Source organism: Euprymna scolopes, chromosome 42 (genome assembly GCF_053919585.1).
Source record: "Euprymna scolopes isolate OS-2025 chromosome 42, ASM5391958v1, whole genome shotgun sequence".
In the NCBI taxonomy this organism is placed as follows: Eukaryota; Metazoa; Mollusca; class Cephalopoda; order Sepiida; family Sepiolidae; genus Euprymna; species Euprymna scolopes.
The window spans coordinates 43,114,536-43,132,025 of record NC_136523.1 but is presented as its reverse complement, the minus strand read 5'-3'; positions in this window follow the sequence as shown (position 1 = coordinate 43,132,025).

The window sequence follows — 17,490 nt, the reverse complement described above, 5'->3', positions numbered from 1 at the left end:
ATCATCGTTTCAGTTTAAAAATAAAAGAAAGAATTGCACAAACCGAAGCCCTAAACGAGGTAATTATTTCCTGCATAAACGATCCTACCGCATCAGGTTAGAATCGAATCATACTTAACAAAAACAACTTACATAAGGTTTGTCCAAGTTTAATAACAACATCAACAAGAAGGAAGACGCTTACCTCATTAAAATTTAACTAGCGGGAACTGTGGAAATTCCACAGCGTACTCATTCATATGATGCTGGCATTCTGTGGATGTTCAGCGTAAATGGATATTATTATATTATTCGTTCTTAAGTTTACGTCCTGTATTCTTTATCTTTTAAATTTAGATAATACTTAGTGGTTGTCGGATATAAAAGATATATTAAGATTGAGGGTGGCGGATTTAGAAATGTTTGTTAGAGCGTTTCATTACAATGGAAAGGTAACCACTTTTTTTAGAGAGTAGAAATAGTTAAAATTTATAGCGTATGTTTCGGTTACTTGATAATTGTGTTTTTTTATTGTTTGGGGTTGCATTTATTTGCTTACCCACTGAGCAAATTAGGCACAAGTCCGTTTTTTAATATGAAGAAATTGGGGAAATGGGAACCAGCTCCCACAGGGACTAGGGGAGCTGGATAGTGACAATTGGTATGAAGGGTTTCCCCTACGTTTAGCAATAACTGATTGCTATAAGAGGGTAGCTTTTTTGTTAAAACTATAAAAGTATTTATCTAAGCTAGCAGGGACACCTGGTGTAGCCCGGTCGTAAAATCCGCTTAAATATAATATTTTACTTCTTGCAGATTTCGTATATATTATTACAGAGTCAGTTTTCTATAGATTCTTATATATTATAAAGTTGTGATTTCAATATATATATATATATATATATATATATATATATATATATATATATATATATATATATATATATATATATAAATTTATTATGTAAATTTATTATGTAAATTCAAAAATATATATTTTTCTCTACTTATTTCTATCTCTAACCCATATTAATTTTCTTATAAATTTTAAATCCAGACCTTTTATTTCAATTTTTCAGATTCACCTGCCTTACTTTTAATGCTAGGTTTATTTATGGTGTCCTTTAAATTCAATAAAAACCCTCCTAAATTTGCTGATGAGGAGACCTTGCTTACCAAAAACTATATATAATTATTCTACATAACTTGATGTATACCACAATAAAAAGCATTGTTTTCCGAAACGATCGTACAGATAATTGATTTTGTTGTTGTTCCTTCTTATGAAACTGATTTTTAATTTAATTAAAATTTGATTTGTAAATTTTAAATTATAAATCACATTACTTAATATATATATATATATATATATATATATATATATATATATATATATATATATATACCTATATATATACATATACCTATATATATATACATATACCTATATATACATATATATACATATATATACATATATATATACATATATATGTACATATGTATGTATATATATATGTATATATGTATATACATATATATATATGTATATATATATGTATATATATACATACATATATACATACATATATATACATATATATATATATACATATATATATATATGCATATACATATATACATATATATATATACAGATACATACATATGTATATATATACATATATATACATATATATATACAGATACATACATATGTATATATATACATATATATACATATATATATGTATATACATATATATATATATATATATATATATATATATATATATATATATCAATTTAGGTGCACTAGCTTGAATCGAAACCGAAAGCAAAACTTATGAAGAATCATTTATAAAAAAAAAATGGATGACTTGAGTGCCATCAGCTATAATTGAAACCGAAACCAAAACTTAGGAGGAATTATTGGTAAAATTATTACAAGAAATTATTACAATTAAACGACAATCACTAGGAAGACAAAATATGTAAGCGTGACACACAAAATAACACGCTATCGTATTAATATACACACTAGCGGGACCTATGGAAATTCCACAGCGAACTCATTCATATGTAATATATTGATGTTGGCATTCTGTAGAATTTTTAGCATAAATAGAGATGCCCTAATATTATTATAGCTTTTTTTGTTAAAGCTGCAAAAGTATTTATCTAAGCTACCAAGAATGGCCGGATCGTAAAGTACGCTTAAATATGATATTCTAATTCTTGTAGATTTCGAATATATTATGATAGAGTTAATGTTCTATCGATTTTTATATATTATAAAGTTGCGATTTTCAAAAATGAATATTCATATGACTTGAGTGCAATAGCTTTAATTGAAAACGAAACAAAACCTTATGTTATATATATATATATATATATATATATATATATATATATATATATATATATATATATACAGGGTGTCCACAAAGTCTGGCTGCATAATCTAAAGGGTGCCCATAAAGTCTGGCTACATAATCTAAAGGGTGCCCGCAAATTCTGAATACATAATCTAAAGGGTGTCCAACAAAGTCTGGCTACATAATCTACATGGTGTCCACAAAGTCTGGCTACATTAGGTAGCCAGACTTTGTGGACACCCTGTATATATATATATATATATATATATATATATATATATATATATATATATATATATATATATATATAAAGCTTGAGTGCTATCAGCTATAATCGAAACCGAAACCATTACGCTTCAGTAGCAGTATGTTTAGAGTGAGCAGCAACAACAGAAAAATGTCGAAAATTCATTTCATTTAAAAAAAAATAAGGGGGAAAGACAACTCAATTCGAACTATCGAGATCAAAATCAGCCTTGTAATTGATACAATTTACAAAAACCTGAAAAAAATATACATAAAAAATTACTTGATCAATTTACGTAATTTTTGGAATATGACAATTTGGTTCTGTGACCTGTACAGGCATTGACGTGTATAGCTTTTCACCTATCTTTCTCCTTCAAGTCATTCATGAATTCCTTTTTGCTCATCATTCAGAGCCCCATTCAGACTGTTTCTCAAAAGTATTTGATGTGTTGCCATAGATTTCTTCGCAGTTGTACAGACAGTAGGTTGTTGGGGACTAGGATATATAAATCCTAATCCTGTTACAAAAGAAAATAATGAAACGAATGGAATTGAAGGAAACAAAGACTCAATTGATGGATAAGATAAACGTGTCGTTTATTTACTGTTGAAAGAATGAACGTTTTAGTTATAACATGTGTTCATGTCCGCGCAGGTGTAACCATCGTTCGTTGCGGGACTGGTGTTGTAGAAAGAAAAGGAAATGTGTGTTCATCTCAAGTTCGGGTCACTATCGTTTGTTCGCGCGTGGGAAAAGAAGTGAGTGATGTAGTGGAAATTGGAATGATAGTCCAGCGTGTAGACAAAGAAGAGGATAGAGGGTTGACATCAGTTAAACTGCGCGCCATGTTAGAAGTCAGCTATGCGGTGGTGTTCTCAGGGACCAATAGTAGATAGAGAGAGAAAGAGTGAGAATGTGTACGTATGGTCTGTTAGCTTTTTGTCCCACATAGTCGCAAGTGGTGTGAGGTACGCGCCTCCCGAAAGGATGGCGACGGTTCGTCGAACCTCTCAGCTCGAAAGCTGGGCCTAAAAAAGAAAGAAGCCGGTTTTGCTCTTTGTTTTATACTTGTTTCCGGTGGTCTTTGCGCATGTCTGGATTTCCTTTGAAAGGAAGTGACGTCGTCCATCTGTGTGCGTACGTGTGCGCATGTGTGAGTACATGTGTGTACGTTAGCGTGTGTGTATATACACCTGAATGTGAGTATACGTACGCGAACGTGAATATATGTACGTGTGTGGACGTGGGCGCGTATGCTTGTGTGCGCGTATGTATACGACAAGTAATATAGCTTGAAATCTGAACGTGTTTTTGTGTGAGACTAGGAAAAGGCTCGCGCAAGGTTGCAGTTTCTTTCTGTCTGAGCAGTGCCCATACTAGGCGATTATCCTGACCACTGTAACGAAAAGAATCTTTTCTTCAACACAACGTCTCTCACAGACTAGCAGAGGAAAGGAGACATCTTACTTTTCCTTTGACAGTAATGCTGTCCTGCTATTCTAGTATTTTGAAATGGTCACCCATCTGGTACTGGCCAGGTTCATCGTTGCTTAACTTTTGTGATCTGTTGCGAACAGGTGTGTCAAAGTACTTGTGCCGTATATCGAAAATAGACAGCATAAAAAAAACAATTTAAAAAAGTTAAAACTTTTGTAGTTAAAAAGCCATTTGACGGCAGTTTGTATGAAGGTATAAAAGAAATCTATAATATAAATTTCACCAGTCTGTTTAAATGTATGTATGTATGTATGTATGTATGTATGTCTCGCAAAAACTTTCGACAGAGGCGACGGATTTTCACGAGATAGGTATCATTTTGAAACTCGACCTTCGGACGACAAATATCGAAAAATTGGCCCAAAACATTAATTCCTTCACACTCAACTGGGTACTTTTCTATAGGGAGGGGTCGCTTTTTTAGCCGATATTTTCGAAAGTGATCCCCTCTTTTCGATTGTCTAGCCTTAATTTAAACCTACGTCACTTCCGGTTTGGGGATGGACGCAACAGCAAACACGTCACATTTTTTTAAAAAACTTTTTTCTTCCTTCGCAGTAGGGGTTTTAGCCTACCTGCCTACTGCCACTTTTTATTTTTTTTTGCTCAACACACACCTCCAAACACCTGGGCAACGCCCCCCTTCTGGCTAGTCTTATATAGAGAACAGAGTGAGATTTAAAGGCACAATCTGGGTGGGATCTGAGCTGAGCTGCAAGATATTTGTTGACATACCATTTAAATCTTTTCATGTTGATACAGCCAGGGAAACAGAAAACAAGGAAGGAATTCCAAGGACAATACGTAGGTCCAAGGAAAGACGCTATTAGAGTAGAAGTATAACTTTCGAACTAAAAACTACATTTAAACGTCTTTTTTGACAATAATTTAAATCAGTTATGGGTACATATTTTCATGAACTATAAATTTAAATTCGTTTAAATGAATTGCTTTTCATATTCAGTTTTGTTTAAAAAATTTTATGGTCATACGTATGAGAAAGCGGAGGAATTTTTACTCTTACATTCAAATCTACTACCACTGTCACTATGTACACTGGGAATATTTTTCTTTTTAATAAGGACCATACTTTTGTAGATCTGTTATTATTATTTTATACTTATAATTTTATGTTAGCCACCTCACATTTACAAACAAAACGAGAGATACTCCGGCTAACTGAGTTTTGCTAAAAAAAGAAAAAAAAAAAAAAAGAAAGAAATTGAAGAGTTTGAATCGTAACAAGGGATATAATTATTTTCTGAAAACTTTGAAAACCTTTGGGCAATTTAATAAAACTCAATATTCACGAATTGTCTTCGAAAAATATTTCCATTTCTTACATTATCGCTTTTCGTAATTTTTGGATATGTTCATTAGTGCGACATGACAAGTAGATACCATTGGTTTTAATGGAAATTCAACATTTCGATTTTTGAATTTCACTTTAATAACGAATAATTAAGTCTTACAATTTTAAAAGACACCTCAAAATGGCGATTTTTTTATTATCGTTCAGTTCACGCGGCACTAATTTATCCAACTTTTTTTACTTCCCTATTTGCTTTAAATGGTGAACGGCTGTTGAGTGGTCGACTTTGAGTTAACAACAACTTCTCGTGTGGTTTTGCGAGGATCGGCTTCAATCAGGCTTTCGGCCGGACATAACCATCTTCATCTTCGAAGCTCTTGTCCCCATTGCGAAATTTTTTGAACCACCGTTGTACCACACGATCGTTAGTGGTTCCTGGGTCAAACGCATCATTGATATCACGAGCTGTCTCGGCAGTTTTCAGCCTAGTTTAAGCTGGGACAAGAAAATCGCGCGGATTTGAATTTTGTCCATGCTGTCAAAAAGCCTACAAAAAAAAACAAAACAAAACAAAAAAAAAAAACGAATGAAGAGATTGAGAACGGTAACGAATAACACAATTCGATAGAGCGAAAAACGCGCTTCAAAATTATATATATATATATATATATATATATATATATATATATAAATATATTTTATATATATATAAATATATTTTATATATATATAAATATATTTATATATATATATATATATATATATATATATATATATATATATATATATATATATATATATATATATATTAAGCCCCCCTCTTTGGGTAGAGCACTGTCGTAAATAATCTCACCCACTACTTAATTGGCTGAAAATGCGAAGCTCGTTGTTTGTTTGTTTACGAACAGGCGATTTGAGCACTATAAAAGTGGTGGCGGGTGTCTATTTAAATAGACATTCCGACGAGTTATTTACGGGCGTCAATTCCATGGTCGAGTGGGAGAACCGTCGACTGTCAACATTGGCTTGGGAGAGATGCTAGTCTAGCGGCACTGATGAGTTATGATACAACGAAACAGGACTGTATGTCGATGACTACAAATATATCAATGAATTTATTCAGAAATCATATATAAAAATAATATATGTGAGAAAGCGATATTGCTTTTGTACTAACCTAATACTGATTGACCTACGAGAGTGCCACTGCCTACCTCCTAAAAATACGTGTTTTCACTTTTTTTTTCTAGAAAACTTTTTTTTTTTCCATCGATTATCGTAGATTACAGACTTAATAATGATATTAGCAAAAAAAAAAAAAAAAAAATTGATGACTTTTAAGAAGGGGGTTGGTTCACTTTCGCGTTATAACGTTCTACTTTATTACTACCTGACTTACTGTCCATTTCTTTACGAACGTGTCACCTGATTAGTTCGTTATAACGAGAAAGTGAATCCTTCCTTCATAAAAGTCATTTAATATATATATATTTTTTTTTTCACTTTTTTTTCTGCTAATATGATTATTTATCTATGATAATCGTTGGAAAAAACCTTTTAAAAAAAAGGTAAAAATCGCGTATTTTTAGAGGGTAAGCAGGAAGCACTCTCGTACAGGATACCAAAAATGTATCACTGCTTAGCATAAATTTTCTCACTGGACTCGAGCAATGTCTGTACAGTGTCGTGATTGTACAATGCTTGTTGCAGTACTTTATAATGCGTATCCAAAGCCTTCTCCTTTCTCCCTGGGAAACCTTGAGATTAACTGCTGTAAACAAAGAAAAGTAAACAGTGAACACTTTTTGACCTTTGTTGTTAGTTTGGAATTGTTTTCGCAACTCTACCTCATCCTCCCCCACCCCAACTCTTCAAATCTAGAACCATTATACCTCCCGCCACTCTCTCTCTCTCTCTCTCTCTCTCTCTCTCTCTCTCTCTCTCTCTCTCTCTCTCTCTCTTTCTCATTAATTGCGTAAACGTTTTTCCTGAATTATTTTGTTGCGGATTTGTTTACGAGACAAGACAAACAAAAAGGGCAGTCTATAAGATCTGTTTTGCCGTTCCTTTGTTTTATTTAAGAAAATCTGGCCCCCATCCAGAATTTTCCTTATATTAAAAAACAAACAAACAAACCAAAAAAAAAAAAAAAAAAAAAAAAAAAAATCAAAACAAAACACCCCCTCCAAACAAAACAACAAAAAAAGCAAACAAAAAACAAAAGTCTATCATAAGTCAAGATCATTAGTAGGGCTAAGACGACAGCATATTATTTTCATTGTTTTGATTCTCGAGTGTGTATCCGTTGATATCTTATATGCTTTTATATAGAGTGATGTGGTTCTCGGTTGATTAACTGTGTCGGATATATACTCGATAGTCAAAACAACGAAAAGAATATGCTGTTGTCACAGCCCTAGTCATTAGTTACCCGACTAGGGTATTAAGACCATATGCTAAGTTTTGACACTCTTCTGTCGAAGAGTTTCAAATAGCACTAGTAATTCACATGAAAAAAATATGAGGGTAAGGTCACTGGCTCAGTAGGAAAACTGGTATTGATATAGGTTTTTGTGTTTATTTTTCATTCTGCAGCCAGGCATGACTTGAAAGCATTTACTGAGGGATTATTGAGGATGTGGGAACTTAGCCTGTTCCAAATAGGAGCAACTCAACTTAGAGAAGAAGTGGCCACGGAAGCCAGGATGATGCATGCTGTATCTACATCTTCAGATTATATCCCCTGGTGGATGGGTTGAGGGCTGGAGCGAACAAGCTGTTGCCACAGTTGGTGCAAGATTTGTATAGCAGACATCGTCAAAAACCTTTATTATTTTGTAGGCCTGTAATACATCGGAACTCTGTCTGCGGAATTCTAGTGTAAAGAGGTTGAGATTGGTGAGGCGTTCAGAGTAGGGCAAATCGGAGATGTTTTATACAAGTTTTGTTGCACTACGCTGGACCCTTTTCCAGAGTGTCCTTTTCTTTCTTTCTTTCTTTCTTTCTTTTTTTTTTTTTTTTTTAACTTCGGGCACCAGACCACAAAAGCATATTCCAAGTGTGGGTGGATTAAGGACTTATAAAGAAGCAAGAAAGATGTTGTATCCAAAGTTGTAAACGTGTGTTTAATGGCTGCGAGAATCCGGTTGGCTATGTTGACTTGGAATTCAACATGTTCCGTGAAGGATAGCCATCGGTCAATGATTACAGCAAGATTCTTCTTTTTATTTGTCTCTTTCAGAGTGCAGCAGCTTCCATCGTTATATCTTATGATGTTTTTTATTTTTTTATTTTCTCCCTTTGAAGATTATAACGTTGGGTATGGGGCAGCCAAGCCAGCTGCCAACATTGCCCAGCTTTTTATTGAAACCAACCGAGAGCTCTTTTTAGTATTCTCATTGTTCCTTTAAGTGCAATTGTCTGGATCTCTTTTTCACTTGGTTCACCAGGAATATTAGTTAGGTAGGACTTCAGGCTCTTCTTCATAAACCCTGTGGCACATATAATAACTGGTATGATTGATATCTTCCCCAGATTTCAGTTTCTTTTCGTATCATACATGAGACCTTGATATTTGGTCTGTTTCTCTCTTTCAGCTCTGTTCAGACATCATTAGGGACACTCACTTCAACCAAAGTTGCAATTCTCTCTGACTTCTTCCATATAATTATGTCAGATTTCACAGCAGCATTTTCAAGGTAGGTGGCTGCAGGGATTACATGGTCGTAATGTATGGTATATAAGTTTTTTTTTTTTACACAGTGGTCACCACTTATCAAGGCCCGGAAGCCACTCAGGGATAAGGGTTATTGCAAGTACATTACGTTAGTGTGGAGATTTGATGAAGTGTTTACTTAAGGGGGCGGTTCATTAGGAATTTGTTAACGTTGGACTTGAAGACATCCAAATTGTAGTCAGGTGGGAAGCAGGCAGACGGAACAGAGTTCCACAGGCGTGCAGTTCTAAGAAAGAAGCTTTCTTCATGGAATCCACGTTTTGATTTAAGCACAGATAAAGAGTGGGGGAAATTTTTCATAGTGGATTCGGCTAGTCATTTCCAACTGTTCTTTCAAGTTGATGTTCCCAGGATTTGCTGCTATATTGGATATGAATGGTTAAGATTGTTATAATCTAGATGCGTTGTTGTACACTCCTCACGAGGTTCGCCTTCGTTGGCTTAAATCACTCTGCAGACTGGAGTGCTGGGTATCCTGTGAGTCTGTAACGACTTTGAAAAATCTTGGTATCATCAGCAAATATGAAAACGAAACTCTCCAGCAATATCAGCAACGAAGAGTCACATTCGCTCAGTCAGAAAAAATCTGATAACGTAACCGTAACGAAGCGAAAATATCATAGTGCAAAAATGAGTAAAAAACATTATAAATAATTACGAGTAGAAAAATAATTACCAAAAATAAATAAAATAAAATAAAAGTTTATATTATATATATTTATTTATTTGCAGACTATCATCCTCATCTTTTATAGTTGTTGCTTTAACGACGTTTCGGCCAACTATTCCTCTGGCCTTTGTCAGGTTGCTAACTGCGACGGTATAGGAATGCTGAATCTTCAAATGCATCTTCAGTAATTACTAGGGTTATGACAACAGCATATTCTTTTCATTCTTTTGACTCTCGAATATATATCCAACACAGTTAGACATAGTTAATCAACCAAGAACCACATCAGTCTATATAAAAGCGTATAAGATATTAACAGATATATACTCAAGAGTCAAAACAATGAAAATAATATGCTGTTGTCACAGCCCTAGTAATTGCTGCCTTCCATATATATATATATATATATATATATATATATATATATATATATATATATATATATATATAAATAACTACTTAATTTACTCACATAAAATTAATATACGAAAGTATAGATTTATGTGTAAACTTTAAGTATTTACTTCAAAAGTGCTCAATACGTAGGTAAATACTATATATATATATATATATATATATATATATATATATATATATATATATATATATATATATATATATATACCTGGAAGATCAGATAACAAAAAAAAAAAAGAAGAAGGATTTATAAGACAAAAAAAATTCAACCTCGTAGTAGTAGTTGGTACACTAGGAGTAGTATCAAGTCGTTTGGAAGGACAATTGAAAAAACTACAAATCATCGATGTTTTAGGCGGCCTTCAGACCTCTGCAATTGTAGGTTCCACCAACATCCTTAGGAAAACCCTTGATTTTTGAAGCTCCTGGTTTGAAGCCGGGATTAAGGGAAATCCTCTGGAAATTAATCCCATCCCTTTCCAGGGAGACGTTGATAAACGAAATCATCATCATCATCATCATCATCATCATCATCATCATCATCATCATCATCAATTATTATATCTTGCTAAATATATGCAGTACTTTCACAGATTACTCTAACTCCAAAATTTCAGGTCCTGCATATAACCTTAAACTATATCCGATGGTGAGGCCCCAGCTTGCGGGCTTTGGGGAGTGTGGAGCCACCCTTTAATTGCTATTGCTCCCAGGTCCACTCTGACCCGGAGTGGTAGAACCTGTTAGGGTCCCAACTATGGGTTAAATAGAAACCGATTTGAAAAGAAATATATATTCTATTAAAAAAAAACGTTTCTTTAAAATAACTGGATTCGGCATCAAATAACCTGAAAAAGGTTGATATGCCGTAGAACTAAAGCAACCAACCAAAATTTCAATTAAATATTAACATTAAAACTTGCTTTTAAGACTACTTATATACATTTGGCTTTACTTTATATACTGGACACGCCTGGATTCGGCATCAAATAACTGAAAAAAGTTGATATGCCGTAGAACTAAAGCAACCAACCAAAATTTCAATTAAATATTAACATTAAAACTTGCTTTTAAGACTACTTATATACATTTGACTTTACTTTATATACTGGACACGCATGTTTCCTTTTAATAAATGGGAAATAACTAATACTTGTCTTTATTTTCCCCTATTTCTATCTTCCTCTCTTTTCTTAGAATATCACTGAAAAGAAAGCAATATATAAATATATAGACAACCCCTCCTCCTCCTTCTGTTAGATACGTGACCCCCTCCCATAACATCACTGCCCTTTCTTTTTTTTCCTGTCTTCTTCTTTATCATATCACAATGTTCTTTTCTTTCTTCCTCTCTTCAAACTATCTCCCACCCCTACTCCCTATTGTCTCTTATTATCGAAATTAATTCAGAATGTAGACTAGAAATTAAATTTGAGATTTTTTTAGGCGTAGTAAGTATAAATATTTTCACTTAGGTGTTTTTTTTTTTTTTAAATAAATATGCTCATCAAAGCTGCATCTGATTTTTTAATGACTATTATGTTTTGATAAAGCATTCTTTTATTTTGCCTTTGGATATTTTCTTATTCAAATTATATATTCATCACTTGGATTTACCACTTGGATTTAATTTTTGAATCTTATATAAACAAAATCTTTGCCGGATATCTTATATTACTAGCGGCGAAACGAAGGAAATATGTTCGCATGTGATTGCGACCTAATACCTTGGAAGGATTACAAGACACGATGGATCTTTTTACCTCCTTACTACCAGGAATTTCCATTTCCAGATTTAACATTTATTTTGAATTTAAAGTACAATATCTTTTTTTCTGACTCAATATCCCATTCCCTTATTCTATGTATCTAAAATGGTTTAAAAACTTTAACTTTCTATGTTTATTGCTTTTAGCAAATAAGGTGCAAACCAATAGAAACATTTGCTGATATTTTTTCCTCTGAGGAGATGAATAAGCATTGAAAACTCATGGGTTAACGAAATAGATTTATTAAATTGTATTCTTTGTTTTCAATCAATAAAAGATTCTGTATTTGAAGATTAATTTTTCAAGTCACAAAACTTAAACACATACATTTATATATATATATATATATATATATATATATATATATATATATAACTACTTAATTTACTCACATAAAATTAATATACGAAAGTATAGATTTATGCGTAAACTTTAAGTATTTACTTCAAAAGTGCTCAATACGTGGGTAGAGCTAGTTAGTAATTTATAAAATATATATGGCGATTAAGCTACACTGAATATTTGGCGTTTCATCCACTCTAGGACTCCTCAGGCTTATGCTCATAAGCTAGAGTGGATGAAACGCCGAATATTCAGTGTAGCTTAATCGCCATATATATTTTATAAATTACTATATATATATATAAATTCGTATTCCTGTTTGTTAATTTTATTAATATATACAAAAGGTCCGCTACTTTACTCTTCCATTTATTTCTATATATAGTATAAGTCTTGCAAAATATACAATTAAGAGGCCGCTTCATTTGCATATTGCATTAAGGAAAATCGACTTTACTAAATAGCGGTATGTTAGTTAATGTTTCTAGCGAGCGAATTGTTTTAAATGTTCTAATTAAAATTGTTATTTAATAAACTTTAAAAAAGAATTTAATTGATAATATATTTAACTTAATTTATTTGAAATCATTTCCGATATCGACTTTTGTAAAGACGTAGAGTTATCTCCCCTAAAATAATTTGGTAATCTCAATAAGTTTCTAGCTTGAAAAAATAATTCTGTGTAGACAGAAAAATGTTGTTTTTTTTAATATTAAAAAAAAACAACAACAAAACACTTAAGAATAAATTGAAAAAATATTCATTTGTTTGTTTTTAATATTCTTGAAACGGCTATGCAGAAACTTTGGCCGCTTCGAATTCAAACTTCAACCGCACTTTTAGAAACAAAAAAAGCTTCCTCCCACAAAAAGCAAATCGAAAAAGCCCCCCCCCACTAAAAAAAAAGCAAATCGAAAATTTCCTTTATTTACGAAAAAAAAACCCCAAAAAACAAAAAAACACTGAAAACAGTGCCTTTACAAATAATAATAAAAATAAAACGCATATTACGCACGCGTTTGGCTATTTTTTTTTCGGTCTTTCGGGCACTCGCTGCTATCTTTATTGAAACAAAAATTGTTTTTATTTATTTTTATTTATTTATTTATTTTTTTCTGGGTGGGGGTCTTTTTAACGCACGGACAACAAAAAGTGCCCAATAGCCAGAGAACATTTCTTCTCTTTGTATTGTTCTGCCGAAATAGTGTTGGTTGGTTGTTTTTGTTTTACGGCATATCAACCCTTTTCAGGTTATTTAATGCCGACCGAAATAGTGTATTACGTACTTCTTTTTTTGGACGATTACATTTACATGTTTTTATCCGTTCTTTTATTTCTGAAATTGTTGCCCATGATGAAAATGATTAATATCCTTAGGTGTGGTCAAACGGAACTTCATGTCAACCCGGGCAATGCTAGGTACCCATGCTAGTATATATATATATATATATATATATATATATATATATATATATATATATATATATAATTCTTTCCAGGTCTATTCAAATGCTCCCCACCCGTACCAGTCGTCGACCTCACCTTTCTCAAACCTTAACATCGTCCAACCTAACCCAAACCCAAGTACGCAAAACTCATCGGCCTTACGTAAACGCAAGACACGTTCATATTATTAGCATCGACCAGATGCAAACCAAAGAACGCTTATAAATAAACAGAAAGAAAGAAAAACACTAAAAATAAACGAAGTTATTTAAAGCACGCACACACACACACACACACACACACACACACACACACACACACACACACACATATGCGTATACGCGATCATACAAACTTGTATTCACACAAACATACACACACTCACGCAAGCGCACACGCACGCGCACACACCCGTGCGCACACACACATACACACACAAATAAAAAGCACATTTGAAAATAACCTTAACACAGAACGATGAGCGCGTGCCAATTTACATGCGACTTTTGAAAAATGTTAATAATAAAAAATACAAACAAAAAAAACAAACAAATATACAAACAAAAACAAACAAACAAAAAAACGCGGAAACGATGAAAAATATTTAAGCGCTTATGGATTGCGTCTTTTACATGTTTTTGGCGTCTTTATCTGGAAATTTAATTTATTGATTTTAATTTTATTAAATTTATTAATTTCTGTTCGTATTTTTGGGTGCTTATTCAGATTGGCACTTATGGCGGCATTTAAAATCAAAGAAAATACAGAAATGTCTGTATGATGTACGTACCAGTCACGGGACGAAAATGTAAAATTCCAAAAATCACGTAATTTGATCAAGTAGTTTTTTTATTTATTTTTTTTATTCAAGATAATAAAATTTTGCACTGTTTCGATGTAGGGTGAAAAAAGGCGTCCATATTATAATAAACGAATCGGTGGACAAAGGCAGACAACCCTAATGCACGTATAAATTGTCAAAATGATCACTGGTTACCTCCCCTTATTCTGCTCTGTAGAAAAACATGACCTTGTCTGTCATTTATCGGTATGTTTTATTGTTTTTCATAAATAATAATAATAATAATAATAATAATAATAATAATAATAATAATAATAATAATAATAATAATCTTTCCTTTTCCAAACAACAACCGGTATGACTGAGGATGGTCGAAGGTTAATCCGACCGAAACGTTGCACAAATCACACTGAAGATGAGAACAATAGTCCGATCGATATAAGTAGTATCAAAACCCCACTATTTGATCATTTACGTGATTTTTGGAATGTAAAATATTCATTCCGTGACAAGTAGGTACAATATAAAAGTTTTTCTTCGTTATTGTTTTATAAGTGCTAATCTGAATAAGCACCTATTTTTTTTACATGGGGGAGGGTCACCGCTTATCAAGGCCCAGAGGCCACTCGAGGATAAGGGTTAATAGGTATACATTAGTCATTGTGATTTTAGCGTAGTAAACATTAGTGGGAATTTTGTGAATTGGATTACTTGGGGGGACGGTTCAATAAGAACCTGTTCACGTTGGACTTGAAGACAATCAGATTGTAATCAGCTGGAAAGCAGGCAAATGGAATAGAGTTTCACAGGCGAGCAGTTCTAAGAAAGAAGCCCTGTTCATGGAATCTACGTTTAGGTGTAGGCACGAATAAAGAGTGTGGGTAATTGTTGATAGTGGTTCGGGAAGACGAGTGTACCCTCCCCCCGTCAGGACAACGTTGAAAACTCGTTTGCCTATCACAACTGCAAAGATTTTTTGGCGATCACCCATATTATCTTCCTCGCGACATTGCTTGTTGTCTACGTTATGACACGTCATAGCAAATAGACGATTTTAATCAATTTGACGATCCTGCCCAATTATGTTCCATGATTTCTTTTTCGTTTATTTTCGCGTAACTTTTGATTAAAAAAATTGCCTGCCCGTAAAATATGCGTGTGTTTCCATTTATGCAGATTTCATATTTATTATTATACTGTAGGTATGTAGTCGATGCTCAAAATGTATAGACATTTTGACCCCCTCCCCTTTTACTTTAGAATTCACCAAAAATCTGGAAATTAAGCAATTTCAATTAAATTTTCAGTTCCAGTACTGAATTATGGCCGCATATCTGTCAAGGGAGACAACTCAGCATGACGGTGTTATTTTCAGTTGTCGTCTGCCTCTTCCATTTTTGTGTTTACGTTTTCTGTTTTGTTTTGAGTACACTCAAGAATAAAGTCCCTTCATCCCTTCAAACAGTTTCGTGTGATATACCTTATTTACTGTCGTGGTGGCAGCGGTTTATTTATCTTCATTTGCTATTCCGAAGGAGTTAAAAAAAAAGAAAAAAAAAGAAAAAGAAAAGAAAAGGGAATCTTTTTTTTCTTTGAATAAAAAGTATATTACCCACCAACTAATCGAGCGATCGCCTGAAGGGATTATCGTGACGAGACTGGACTATCGAAGCGTCTTTTATCCATATATACTAATTGTTCAAGTATATCTCATTCAGTATGTCTCCACGCGTCCATAAACTGTGGTGTCTGGGAAATAATGAGACTCTCTCTTCCTTTGAGTCGTGGAGAAATAACCTTATATATTATCTGTCTCTTGATAGCAAATATGCCCCATTCCTTGAGACAAACTGGGAAAAGAAGTCACGCGCTTATCTACACTGGGGTTTCACAAATGATGGTATGGCAATACTTGATGTCAACAGACTCACCGCTATCCAAAAAAATAATATTGTGGAGATAATGTTGGCACAGATGGCAAATTACTACCTCAGCATCTCAGGGAATGCCATTGTTATGATCTCAACGTCATTAACAAATGTTTGGCAAACCATAAGACAACATTATGGGTTCCAGACTAGTAACTCTCACTTCCTGGACTTTGATTCCATAAGGCTTGAATCGGACGGACGCCCAGAAGGGTTATTTCAGAGACTTGCAGCCTTCATTGACGCCCAGAAGGGTTATTTCAGAGACTTGCAGCCTTCATTGGCGCCCAGAAGGGTTATTTCAGAGACTTGCAGCCTTCATTGACGCCCAGAAGGGTTATTTCAGAGACTTGCAGCCTTCATTGACGCCCAGAAGGGTTATTTCAGAGACTTGCAGCCTTAATTGACGCCCAGAAGGGTTATTTCAGAGACTTTCAGCCTTCATTGACGCCCAGAAGGGTTATTTCAGAGACTTGCAGCCTTCATTGACGCCCAGAAGGGTTATTTCAGAGACTTGCAGCCTTCATTGGCGCCCAGAAGGGTTATTTCAGAGACTTGCAGCCTTCATTGACGCCCAGAAGGGTTATTTCAGAGACTTGCAGCTTTCATTGACGCCCAGAAGGGTTATTTCAGAGACTTGCAGCCTTAATTGACGCCCAGAAGGGTTATTTCAGAGACTTGCAGCCTTCATTGACGCCCAGAAGGGTTATTTCAGAGACTTGCAGCCTTAATTGACGCCCAGAAGGGTTATTTCAGAGACTTGCAGCCTTCATTGACGCCCAGAAGGGTTATTTCAGAGACTTGCAGCCTTCATTGACGCCCAGAAGGGTTATTTCAGAGACTTGCAGCCTTCATTGACGCCCAGAAGGGTTATTTCAGAGACTTGCAGCCTTCATTGACGCCCAGAAGGGTTATTTCAGAGACTTGCAGCCTTCATTGACGCCCAGAAGGGTTATTTCAGAGA